Source organism: Macrotis lagotis, chromosome 3, assembly GCF_037893015.1.
Source record: "Macrotis lagotis isolate mMagLag1 chromosome 3, bilby.v1.9.chrom.fasta, whole genome shotgun sequence".
Lineage (NCBI taxonomy): Eukaryota > Metazoa > Chordata > Mammalia > Peramelemorphia > Peramelidae > Macrotis > Macrotis lagotis.
The window spans coordinates 135645099-135658719 of record NC_133660.1 but is presented as its reverse complement, the minus strand read 5'-3'; the positions used below and the strand labels follow the sequence as shown (position 1 = coordinate 135658719).

Here is a 13621-nt window from a genome sequence, read left to right as displayed (position 1 = left end):
AAGGAGCAAGAAGAATGGGGTAAATAATATGACATTGAAGAGCTACAAAATTTCTCTTACAATAGCAGGGGGGAAATCTATGTTTAAAGGAGTTATTTTCTTTTTTCCATTTGCATAATTCAATTTTTAAATGAGTTGGTTCTTTTTCCATTTGCCAAATTGTACTTTTCTAAGAGTTATTTTCTTCATCACTTTTTGTTCTTCCTTTAGCAAGTTGTAGAATTTCTCCAGCATTTCTTTTCCCAGGTTTTTTTTATGATTTTTAAAATTCTTTTTGAGCTCTTCCAAGACATTTTTTGGGGCTAGAGACCAATTTATATTCCCCTCTAGTGCTCCACAAATATTTTTTTCTGCCATCCTCTTCTGTTGTGAGCTTCCTTATCCCCACAGTAGATTTTTATTATCATGACTTTTTTCTGATTATTCTAATTCATTTTAAACTCTGCTCCTGGGCCATAGGAGTGCTTTTCCATGTTTCTTGTGTTGGGGAAGAGGTCAGTTTGCAGATCTTCCATGTTGGGAATGATAGTACCTTGCTCATTTGCCTGGGGCTGTCCAATTGTGTAGTCTACACTGGAGGTCCTGGGCTCCCATCTTCCATCTGCACTTGTGTTGGAGCCTTCTCAACTGTTTTGCTGTGTAGTTGACTCCCTGAGCTGGAATCCGGATCTCTCTTGTGGCCGAAAATCTCTAACTGAACTACTTTGCATCCTAGCCACATTGGTGTCTGCTCCCTGCCCCAGGCCATACATCTCCTCCCAAGCTAGATAGAACTTAGGTATCTTAGGCTAGAAAATGCTCTATCCATCACTCCAGAATACATTGAGAGGCTTGATTGAAGGCAATCTAGGAGACCTTGGTTCAGTTTCTGGTTTCTTTTGCATCTTGACTCTGCCCCCAGGAGTTTCCATTCTAATAGGAGAAGATATCATATAGAAGGGAATTGGAAAATATTGGATGAAGGGAGGAAAATATTGGTAAGTCATACAGTTATATTAAAAACTTCCAGAAGGATGGGAGTGGAGCTGAGAAAGAAGTGAAGTATGGCTGCCTTGGAAACTTAGTCAAAATGGACTTGCCTGGAGGAAGGAATTGTGTGGTTTAATGATATAGTAACTGATGAATGGTGACTGATAAGTGGTGGAATATTCCAGATTTGAAGTGAAGCTAGAGAGGATTGAGTCACAGAGCTAGTAAATAAAATGTTGGAGAAGAGATAAGAATAAAACCTTCCAAACTTGAAATGCCAGTATAGCATCTTTTTTTATTGTCCTTACTAACAGGAAAAAAAAAAGAAAGAAAAAATAATATACACAAGAATCTTTGAATGAAGCTTTTGGATATCTTCTGTCCTTTCACTTTGTTTTTTTAGGGGGTATTTCTCTTTTTCTCCTTCTCTCTAATTTAATTGTCAGCAATTTTGGCTACTTGTCTCTGTCTCTCTGTCTCTCTGTCTCTCTGTCTCTCTCTCTCATTTCTATTCTCTGTTCATGTATGTATGTATATATATATATATATATATATATATATATATCCTTTTTTTTACTGAGAATCAAAGTTTCAGGTAAATGTAAAATTCAACTTATTTTAACCTGTAACTTTGCAGAATACTCTATATTAGGAGGGGAAAAAATTGTTTTTTTTTTTCTATAGCATATATTGTCTGGCTTGGAATGAATTCATTTTTGCTGTGTTCAGGTACTTACATTTGGGAAAACAACAAATATTTGGTTGGGATCACAGAAGTTATTTCCTCTTGTATTCTGTTTAGTTCAGACTGTATCCTATATTGATTTCTTCTCTCCTTCCTGAACATTTCATAGTTGTAGACCTGGACCCTTGAGTGTTTAGCTGATGTTTATTTTGATGACTTTCTTTTTCTTTCCCCATGAACAATGTACAAAATACTGGGCCTGATAGAATAGTAAAGTTTTAAGTACAATATACAGTTTTCAGAATGCTAGAATATCATTCTTTTGATGTCTTTTGGAAGTCTTAAGATGCACATATTTTCCCCTTTGATCTAATATCTGGATTACTACATACTATCTTTAGTGTACAAGTGACATATGGGCTAACATTTCTCATGGTATTCTCAGTAGCATTTGCTGCTTCTTTTCACTGCTTTTTAACATGTGGCAGTAATGTTCTAAATTCCTCAGCTATATATTTCCACAAGCCTTATATCTCTTACCCAAATTTGATCAGTGTTGGTCTGAATTCCAATTGATAATTCTCTTAATTCAACAATAGTACATTTAGGATAAATGAGGTCAGTATTGAAAGTCTGTTAGTCTACTGTGTCACAGTCTGTGTCACAAACACTCAAGAATTCCCTTTTTATGGCATTAACTCAAGTCAATACCTAGAGTAAAGCAGTGGGGAATTTGTTCTAGCTCAAGGCATCAAAGAGTCCCTGAACAATGTAGAAATATTATCTCAAATCAGTAAGAATAAGTAGCTAAGACTGGAAGAGATTAAATGTTCTAGAGTCAATACTTCTCTCGTTGTCCTTCACCCTCTCATCTAAAAGTATGTGTTCTGCTATTTGGTGCATGTACAAAAGTATTATATGCAAAAAGTATGTATTAAATAAACTTCTGTGAAATATTCCTAATGTGCCATTATAAAATCTTAGAGTAACTTACTTGGTGTATTTTAAGTTATTGTTTTCAAAATAAGCTTGCCAATCCCTTCCCCAACACACACACTCAAACACATAGCACACACACACATACCATTTGCAACTAGAGGTTACTTTAGTAAACATTAAATATTTATAATTTCCCTAATGTAGAATCATAGTTCTAGAAAGGTTTTGTGGAGAGATCTAATCCATAGTTAAATCAGAGTCTGATCTATTTTCACTGATAAAAAAATCAACTAATGCTAATTATGAAGTTATCCAGACCTGAGATCTAAATCTGCCTCTCTACAACTTTCTTTCTTTGTTCTTACTTTTGGATTCTTGTGCCAAGTGGAAAAAAATCTATTCTCTCTTCAAAATAGTGGTTTTAAAAATATCTAAATCCATTTATCATCCCAACCTTTCTACTCATTAGTCAAAATTTTTATTCTAGGAGAAAATTGTGCTAAGAATTTAAAAGAAACAAAACAGAAGCATCAACAAAAACAAACCAGAAAGAGAGTTGTTGTCCTGGAAGAATTAATAATTTAATGGCTAAAACAAAAAGTCTACAATGCTGTAACAGGGGGAGTATAAATCTATACTATCAGCATTGTATTCATATGGAATTTTGATACAGAGGAAGAAAAATGAGTGATTTGGAAATATAAAGAGTACAAAGTTTCATGAAAAGGCACCAGACATTCACATAGGAAATAGAGAACAAATTATTGTTTAATATATGTGTATTTGCTGTTATTGAGTCATTTCCATCATCTCATTTCTTTTTTATCCTATTTTTGGTTTCCTTGGCAAAGGAAATATTGAAATACCTTTTCATTTCTTTTTGAAGCTCATTTTACAATTGATGAAACTAAGGTAAACAGGGTTAAGTATTTTCCCAGAGTCACATCGATAATGTGTCTAAACCTGGATTTGAACTTAGATCTTTCTGACTACAAGCCTAGTGCTCTTATCCACTATACCCTACAGCTACCATATATATATCTGCATACATACAAACATACATACATATTCATGAGAAAAACTAGTTCATGTCTGGATAAGTATAAGCATGGACTAACAAGAGGAAGACAAAGTAGTATTTACCATGAGTATGTTCCTTTCTGTGGCAGTGTTTCGACCTTTGGCTGCTTCAGTCTGATTGAATGCCATCATATCAACTTTGACTTCATTCCTAAGAGGAAGTGTGGTATGGGAGAAAGGAAAAAAATTAGTTTAACAAAATCTGAGGTTTGTCCCTCATTAGCTGTGTGATCATGGGTCAATTCCTCTCCCTCTGATCCTCAGCTATCTGTTGTGAAAAGCAAGGGAGTGTGAAGGGGCCAGCTAAGGCCCTTCCAGCACAGAAATTTGATCTATGATTCAAAGGAAAAAGAAGTGTTTGCATGCTTTAAGCACATCATCACTTACCAGCATAATAAGATTAGGCAATGAGAAGGTTATAACTAACAGCACTGACCCTATAGACAATTTCTCTTGAGAGTGCCCATGGTTGCTAATAGGATGATCTTAACGGAAATGAAATGCTTCTGTACCACAAGTGTTTCTCATTGGTATAATAGCTTAAATGAATTAGCCACCCTTGGAAAGGTCACTTTTCCAATAAATGGCAAATCAGAAAAAAAGTTAATACAATTATTCAGACACATTCATTGTCACTTATAAGAATTACAAATGCTGCCAGATATCTATATGTGCATATTTATAAGCAGAGCTCTCAAAATTGTATCGAGCTATTTTTTCAGCTACTTTGTTTTGCCAACTAGTCTTGTGAAGTGAAGCAACACTTCCTTTTTCATTTTTCAGCAGGTGATCTCTCTTTTCATAAATAGAGGACTGTAATGGAACATGTAAAATATATATGCATATCTATCTATGTATCTACCTATCTATCTAGCACCTACTTGGTTGGAGGGAGGTGGATGCAGATTACATAAAGTATAGTACTTGCCCTCATAAAAATTATAATCTAGTAGGGGAATGTTACTGAAAATATATACATAAATATATATATATGCATATATTACTGGTGGTCAGCAGCCAGACTTTGATTAAAACTATTGATTGAAAATGAATATACAAACATTTGGGGATAACTGAATATTTTTGAATATTTTCTGATATCAACCCTTAAATTTGCTTCTTTGGATGCAGGGCACCTAATTCTATTAACTGACTTCCCCTTCCTGATGACATCATTTTAAATATTACATAATGGCTATTAAGTCAGTTATATTAAAAGGAAATAAATACACATTAAAGTGCCTACTGCATACCAGATACCAGAAACTCTTTCACTTCTTTTTGAAACTAAACATTATAATTTTCATCAACAAACCTTTTTGGGTGTCATATTTGAGACCCTAGTGCAAGACAAAGAATATTTGAAGTAAGAGGACCTAAGGAACCTATATGGGCACTTCCTTTTTGGATATCAAATTATCATCTCATAAAAAATGAGAAGGTTCTACTAGAAATCCTCGAATGAACTGAGCTTCAAAGGTTGATCCCATTATTCCAGTTGCCTTTCTGTACATATTTTCCAGTTAGTCAGTGTTATTACCAAACTTTATCATCAAGAACTAAGCACAACACACTGAATATTTTCTAATCATGAATCTAATTCCATGCTTCCCTCACTGCTGCCCCAGATCATATTAAAGTATTTGTTTTGGAACATCTTGATTCACTTTGATCTTATAGTCAACAGTAGAGTGCATCTTATAGAGGATAATCTGTTTATGGTGAAAACTGAATATAGGATTGAGAAAGATTCAAGGAAAATGAAGTTATGACTAGAGGCTTAACCAATGCAAACTAATGATGGGGCTTAAAGACATGAATCCAAGTGTACTCATGGTGGAGGGGTGTTCTGACTTAGAAAAAAAAACAGTGAAAAACCAGAATCATACATTGTAATGGACTCAGAGGGATCTGAGAAATCAGGTAGCTTAATCTCTCATTCATCAGAGAAGGAAATATAGAGAGGTTAAGTAAATTTTCAAAGATTACAAATATAGTCCCTGGAAAAATGAGACTCAAAATCATTTTATGATTCCATCCCATTCTCTTTCACTTGACCCATCAGAACTGTTTCTAAAAAATTAAAGGAAAATTAAATTAAATGCATTGACACTTCAATTTGTACCCTTTCAAAGCATTTAATTCTTCATTGCAAATATATGTCTATGTAAATCTCTACTTTTCACTATGGAAAAATATGCACCTTCACTTACAAAAATAAAAATAAAACAAAGTTTTCAAGTGCCCTTGCCCTTACTATTTCTCTTTTGTGGTGAAGAGCAGGGATCATTTTCTAGAAAAATAAATCCAGTTTATTTACGAACAAATGAAATTTCTAGAATAAAATTCATTAGTATAGTAACTCCTTGATCTGAAGGCAGATTCCCTAGCTGGAATTTATTGTCTGAAAGCAAGGATTCTTAATTTGAGATTTGTGAAACTATTTTAGAATTTTTATACAGTTATTTAAATACAGCATAATTGGTTTGTATTATAATTTTATGCAATTTAACATTTTCATTTAAAATATTATTCTAAATAGAAGCTCTTTCTTTAGTGTGCCATAAAGATGCATCACACACAAAAGAGAAGAACTTAAGTTTTAGAAGATTGTTTGAAGCTCAAGGATAATAAATGGCATTTCCATAATAATATATTAATTGACAGAATATGAACACAGGTATTATAGTATTCCCTTTTTCTATTATATTCTGTTGTCTTTTCATAAAAAGGGGACTATTTATAGAAGATTTTGATTTCTTGCATGATGAACAATTTATTCTCTTCTATCACTTAAATAAGACAATATTGTGTCCTGTGAATTTGGATCGGCAGAGTTATTTTAGCAATTATTAGCAACATTTTTGAGAAGTGAAGATATTTAGAAATTAAAAACTGTCATTAAGTAGAACAAAGTCTTTTAAAAAAGCTTAATTAAATATTCATTTATTTTATTGCTAAATTTGAGAAGAAGGATCATGGTGGTGGTGGTGGTGATGCTCAAAGGAAGTATGTCTAAGAATATATAACCTTCCTTATTTGGAAAATGTGGAGTTTGAACTAGGTTATTTCCAGATATAGAATCCAAATTCTTTAATATACTATATTATTTCTTCATTACATGACCAAGAAGAGGTAACCGAGACCTTCTGAACTTTTTAACAATTTAAGTTGCATCTACCTGATTCCCTTTTAATTTTATCCTTTACACAATTCCTGTTTTGCTTTGTTTTTTTGCTGTGTTCACATAATTCCTGTATTCAAAAAACTTCAAGGATTCACCATGGTTTATGAAATAAAATATAAGTGCCTGATCTTCGAATGTAAGACTTTCCATTTTTTCTCTCTAAGTGTTTTAGCCTTCTCTCATATTATTCTCCTTCATATGATCTATGGTTCATATAAACTAGAATGAATCTTCTTTCATTCCCAAATTTTCTTTTGATCTATTCCCTTTCCTTTCTTGACATATTACCTCTTACTTAGATTGTATCCTCAGCAAACACTCCTGTCCCTACTGAAAACACAATCCAACTTATGAAATTATTCTTTTTTGAAATTATTTTTATCTTTTACAAAGTTTCCTCTAACCTCATAGAATAAAAAAAATATCTTTTTCATATTTTCAGAGCATTTCCATTGGATTTATGTTCTCTATGTGATAATAGTTTTTTTGTGCATTTCTTCTTTTTTATATAATAGTATATTAAAATGACAACAGAGTTTTACACATTAAAGGTTTTAAAATAAAAATTTTAACAAAGTATCTCAAAACTTTTGGAAGGCCTTATATTGGAGGCAACATCAAAGAAAGGACTGAGTTATATCCTTGAATCTGAGTTATCATTTTTTCTTTCACAGTGTCTTGCAAACAAGGAAAGTTCTGAGATTTTTGAATGAATGTATTCACAAACCAGAGGATTAATATATATATATATATATATGTATATATATATATATATATGTATATTAATGCACCCTTCACTTACAAATAAAAAAGGAAGGAAATTTCATGGATATTTTGAAGGGTTTGAAATTTTAAAAGGAGATTTATCATAAAATTTGTGATTTAAAAATTTTACATTTTAGATTTCATCTAGGGAGGTATCTTCATATGGTAGATATAATATTGGACATATTCAAAAGATCTGGTTCTAAAACCCTCTGCCACACTCACTAGCTGAAGATGTTTTAATTTCTATATGCCTCAAGCAATTCCATACAATTTATTTATTAGGTCACAAAAAAGGATCCATTTTACATAAGATGACACAATTATTTAGGAAATCATCTAGTCCACCCAAATTAATTTTATTTTTTAATTTTTTATTATTTTAGTTTTTCATTCTTTTGATTTTGTTTTATTTCATTATTCCAAATACATGTTATGAAAGTTTTTCAACATTCATCTTTATGCATATGTATATTTCTTTCCACCCTTCCTTTCTACCACCTCAGCAGAAAACAGTCAGGTTAACACTGTACATACATATTTGTGAAAAAACATGTTTCCACAGGAGAAATTAGGACTAAGGGAAAAAGATATATGAGATAATTTTTATAAAATGTTCATCAGATTCTGAAGGGTTTTTTATTTGTTTTTTTGCTTTGTTTTGTTTTGCTTTCTCTGAATGAGGATAGCATTACCAATAGTCAGTCTAATATGGTTGTCCTAGCTCTCTGAACTGCTGAGAGGAGCTGCTTCCATCAGGGTTGATCATCTCACAATAATTTTTTAAATGTGTACATTGTTCTCTTGGTTCTGATCCCTTTGCTTAACATCAGGTCCTGTAACTCATTCCATGCTTCTCTAGAGTCAGAGCACTTATGATTTCATATAGAACAATAATGTTCCATAATATTCATGTATCATAACTTGTTAAGCCATTCCCCAATTGATCACCTCAATTTCCAATTCTTTGCCACAACACAAAGAGCTTCTTTGAATAGTTGGGAAATGTGGGCCTTTTGCCCTTTTCATGATTTTTTCTGGATGTAATCCAGAATTGGAATTGTTGGTCAAATGGTATGATTAGTTTTACTGTTCTTTGGGTATCATTCCATATTGCTCTCCAGAATGGTTAGAGAAGTTCACAACTCCATCAGAAATGCATCCATGTCCCAATAGAGCCATGGCCAGAGAAACCAAAAACTAATTGGAAACTAAATAACTTAATCTTAAATAATGGGTGGATCAAACAGAAAAATCAATGATTATATCCAAGAAAATGTCACTAATGAGATATCATACAAAAATTTATGGGATGTAGTCAAGGAAATGTTGAGGGGGAAACTATATTTCTTTTTTTTTTAACTTAAAGATTTTATTTATTTTGAGTTTTACAATTGTTCCCCTAATCTTACTCCCCCCCCGCAGGAGGCAATTTGCCAGTCTTTACATTGTTTTCATGGTATACATTGATCCAAATTGAATGTGATGAGAGAGAAATCATGTCCTTAAGGAAGAGGGATAAAATATAAGTGAAAGCAAGATAAGACCATAAGATATCAGATTTTTTCCCCTAAATTCATGGTAATAGTCCTTGGTCTTTATTCGAACTCCACAGTTCTTTCTCTGTATACAAATGGTATTCTCCATTGCAGACAGCCCCAAATTGTCCCTGATTGTTGCACTGATGGAATGAGTGAGTCCATCAAGGTGGATCATCACCCTGAAACTTTGTATTTCTAAATGTCTATATGACTAAAATAGGGAAAAATGAGATCAATGAATTTGGTTTTCAACTAAAAAAAGCTAGAAAAAGAACAAATTAAAGATCCCTAATTAAATGAAATTTTAGAAATTCTGAAAATCAACTGAGAAATTAATGAAACTGAAAGTAAGAAAACCATTGACCTCATGAATAAAACTAACAGTAGGTTTATGAAAAAGACAATAAAGACAGCATTTTGTTTAATCTATTAAAAAAAAAAAAGAAGATAACCAAATCATTATTGAAGTTTAATGACTATGGAAGAGATTTTGAGACTGATGACTGCTTGCAACTCTGCTTCAATTAAATCCAATTCCTCCACTAGTTAAGATATTGTCCTATGATATCAGTGATCTTCTTTGAAAATAAAGAATGAACACTAACTGTTACTACTGCTATTACTACTAACAATACATTGTTAGCAATAGTAACAATTATGAAAGATAATAATAAACAGATGACTCAGTGAATCATTTCTTTGGCATAAGGAAGAGCTAAGTTTAAAAATGATCTAATTTAGGCCTAATGACCTAAAAGCAAAACAGTAATAGCACACAGCATGACCTATTTTTATTATTATCTATTTACTACTACTACTACTACTACTACTACTACTACTACTACTACTACTAGCACTACTATTAAAATGATAGTGTATTTTGTTGTTGTTATCTTCATCATCTTCAATAGCAATGTCATTTAGCATTTTGTAAGCTAGAAGTCATATAGAGTTAGGGTTTTTTTTTTTTGCAAGACAATGGGGTTAAGTGACTTGCCCAAGACCACACAGCTAGGTAATTATTAAGTGTCTGAGGCGGCTGGATTTGAAGTCAGGTATTCCTGACTCCAGGGCCAGTGCTCTATCCACTGTGCCACCTATCCACCTCCATATAGATTTAAATCTAGAAATCCAAGATGTCCTTCTTTCCAAAATATTTACAGTGTATGGTATAGTGGATACAGTTCTGGAGCTGAAGATTGGAAGGCCTGAGGTTTAAATCCAGCCTCATATACTTATTAGCAGAGTGAACTTGGAAATGTCACTTAAACTCTTTTTACCTCAACTCCTTTAAATATAAAATGGTGATAATAATAGCTGTTGTTATGATCAAACATTATTTTTTTTGAAATGCTTAGCACAATGCCTAAAACATAATAGGTACTAAAACATTCTTATTCCTTTTCCCTTTCTTATTGATCATTTTCTAGGTACTCAGAGTTTTACTGGGAGAGGAAGAGATTGATAATTATATATCTACATATACAGATATGTAATTATATATGCACTTATATATATTTATGTTCAATAGTATTGAATTATTTCTATCTGCATATGTAACTATAAAATTATATGTTCGATTCAACCAACATTTACTGAACTATAACTATAAAATGTCTTTGTGTGTGTGTGTGTGTGTGTGTGTGTGTGTGTGTGTATGTACTGTCTAAGTAGATGCATCTGTGTAATATTGTAGCAACTTAATAAATATTGGTTTAATTGAACAGAACAATTTTGTGAGGTGTCTTTCCATTGAATTTTAGGTTACTTGGAAATTGATTCTTTGGCATTGTGGTATTATTGTGATTTGTGCTGTAAATGTGTCTTAGGCAAATATTGATCTTAAAAAAATATTTTTGTATTTTAAGGAGTAGATTGGTAACTTTGAAAGTGATATTCAATTGCCCAGATCACTACTTTGCCTCCTTCTTTCTCCTATTTGTATATATATATATATATATATATATATATATATATATATGTATATATATATATATATATATATATATATATATGCAATACTTGATTGAAACTTAAATTTTTTTTTTTTTTAGGTTTTCGTAAGGCAAACGGGGTTAAATGGCTTGCTCAAGGCCACACAGCTAAGTAATTATTAAGTGTCTGAGACTGGATTTGAACCCAGGTACTCCTGACTCCAGGGCTGTTGCTTTATCCACTACGCCACCTAGCTGCCCCCAAACTTAAGTCTTTATAAAATAATTCAGAATCACTAACATACATATCATCATCTAAGCAGATGACATTTTCCATCCCAATATTGCTTCTGGGTGAACTGTGAGGTTAATCCCTATATAGTGGTTATGAATAGAATCTGAATTGCTCTGTGACTTGATGAAATCAGCATGATGAAATGAACAAACTATAATATGTGGAGTGCTTCAAACTCTCATCTATAAAAAATTTCTCCTTCATTTTGACATTGTTCAAAAATTCAAGGTCACTTTCAAGTTCAAGATAATGATTACCTAGAATTTGGAATAAGTGGAAAAACATAAAATCATTCATAAAACAATGTATGCAGTTTGCAGGAAGGAATTCCTCCCACAAAACTTCTATAATGTAGTAATGGTGATAATAATGACAATAATGATGATGATGATGGCAGTGGTGAGGGTAATAACATATGTATGTGAATGTCTTAACAATTTGCAATATGCTTTGCTTTTTAATAGTCTACTGGTTTTAAAATGCTTTTCCTCAATGCTAGTTGTGTTCAACATAAGTTGTATTAAAGGACCTCATTATTTTTTTGAAGAAACAAAACTAATTTATAAGAAAAAATTGTGAAATTATGTTCTGATTATAAAATGAAATACAATTTAGAGAAAGAAGAGATTTTTATGGGCTAGACTAGACACAAGAAGAAAATGAAACTTGAATCAGCTTTTACTTTTGGATAGGATTTGCATTTTAAGGGATGTTTGTGTATTTGTATAGGAGATGGGGTAGTAGATTGGGCTTAAGACTGGAGAGAGTAACATGATAAGCATGGGGAAAGCAGTAATAAAAGTGTAGAAGCAGGAATATGTCAGGTGTGTTGCACAATAGGAAGACTAGTTTGCTTAAAAACAAACTTGCAAATTGGAGTTCAGAATTTAAGTTTCATTAAGTAGAATGGGTTAAGATTATCAAATGCCTTGAAAGTCAAAGATAGAATTTTGTATGTGACACAGCAGTTTCATCTAGGCTATTAAAAAGTTATTAAAAGAATGTCTTAGGAAAATTATTCTTGCAGATATATTCAAGACAGACTAAAGGGGATAAAAGAGAAAAACTGATTAAGAGACTTTTTCCCCATTACTCCAGGAAAGAATTTATGAGTTGTACTAGGTATTGATAGTTTTAATAGAAAGGGAAGGATTTAAAAAAAAAAACTGCGTTGATAGATCAATTGTGTAGACTAAAAATGCAAAGAAAAAATCAAAGATGAGTCCAATGTTTATAGTTTGGGAAAATAAATGAATGTTGGTATCTTTGAAAAGGCTGAGAGTTTTGAGAAAGAATAAAGTACAATGAAAGGTCATCAAAGATGAACCAGGAATTGAGAAGAAATAAAGATTGAAAATATCTATAGATACCAATTGCCTATGGGAATAAAACTTAAATTTAATTTTCTCTCTTAAGTTATTATGTCGATGCTTTTATCATGTTTTAACACTTTTCAGGATAAATTTCTTTGTAAATTACCACTGATTTAATTTATAAGTAGAGCTCATTTAAATTGCTTTCCATATAATCACACTTGGCTCATTTCTCCTCACCATGGTAGACTTCATAACCTCTGAGAAACCTTATAACTATCAAGTCCTTATCTTCATATTATCTTACAGCATATTGTAGTATTTCATTTGAGAATTCTGAGTAATGTGAAAAGATAAGAAACATATGAATATCTATATCACTATTGTACATAATAAATAGCAACATTCAATGATAGAAGTTTATATGTTGATCATGCATATTGAGGTATATGCTTAGTTTAGCATCTCTTTCTATATCAAGCATGTTATTTTCCTTTCTTTGTTCAAAAAAAATTAAACAGAAAATAGATCTCCTCCATTATTTCCTGATATGTTGAGAATAATATTCATGACATATCTGTTCTTTCTTAGCAGTGATAGACTTTCCCTTTCCTACATCTTCAGGATTGCACTGCATGCTTCTAAATCCATGATGGAAGTGAGGAAGATTAAATTTTGAATATATAATTGGATTAAAGAATCTAATTTCAAGGTTATTGTTTTTAGAATAGTATTAATTCCAAAATGGGCAGACAAAATACTGATTTAAGAGATACAAATAATAAACATTTGATGCACAAAAGACAAAGAATTCTACAAAAATTTTCCTATTTCATCCTCATAGCAACCTGTGAGTTAGCAAACTTTAAAGATAAAATATTTACCAAATGAAGCTTGGATTTAATTTTGAATC

The 13621-nt window shown here is 31.9% G+C and overlaps 1 long non-coding RNA gene across 1 annotated transcript in view; it reads right to left on the bottom strand.

Moving 5' to 3' along the window:
* Window positions 1-390: 390 nt before the first annotated feature.
* LOC141516253 (uncharacterized) overlaps window positions 391-13621 on the bottom strand; it is a 39479-nt gene continuing 26248 nt past the window's right edge. The window contains exons 2-3 of the long non-coding RNA XR_012476653.1: window positions 3737-3824; window positions 391-912 (exon numbers count right to left, since the gene is read on the bottom strand). This is a non-coding gene — a long non-coding RNA (uncharacterized LOC141516253). The remainder of the gene's footprint in view (window positions 913-3736; window positions 3825-13621) is intronic.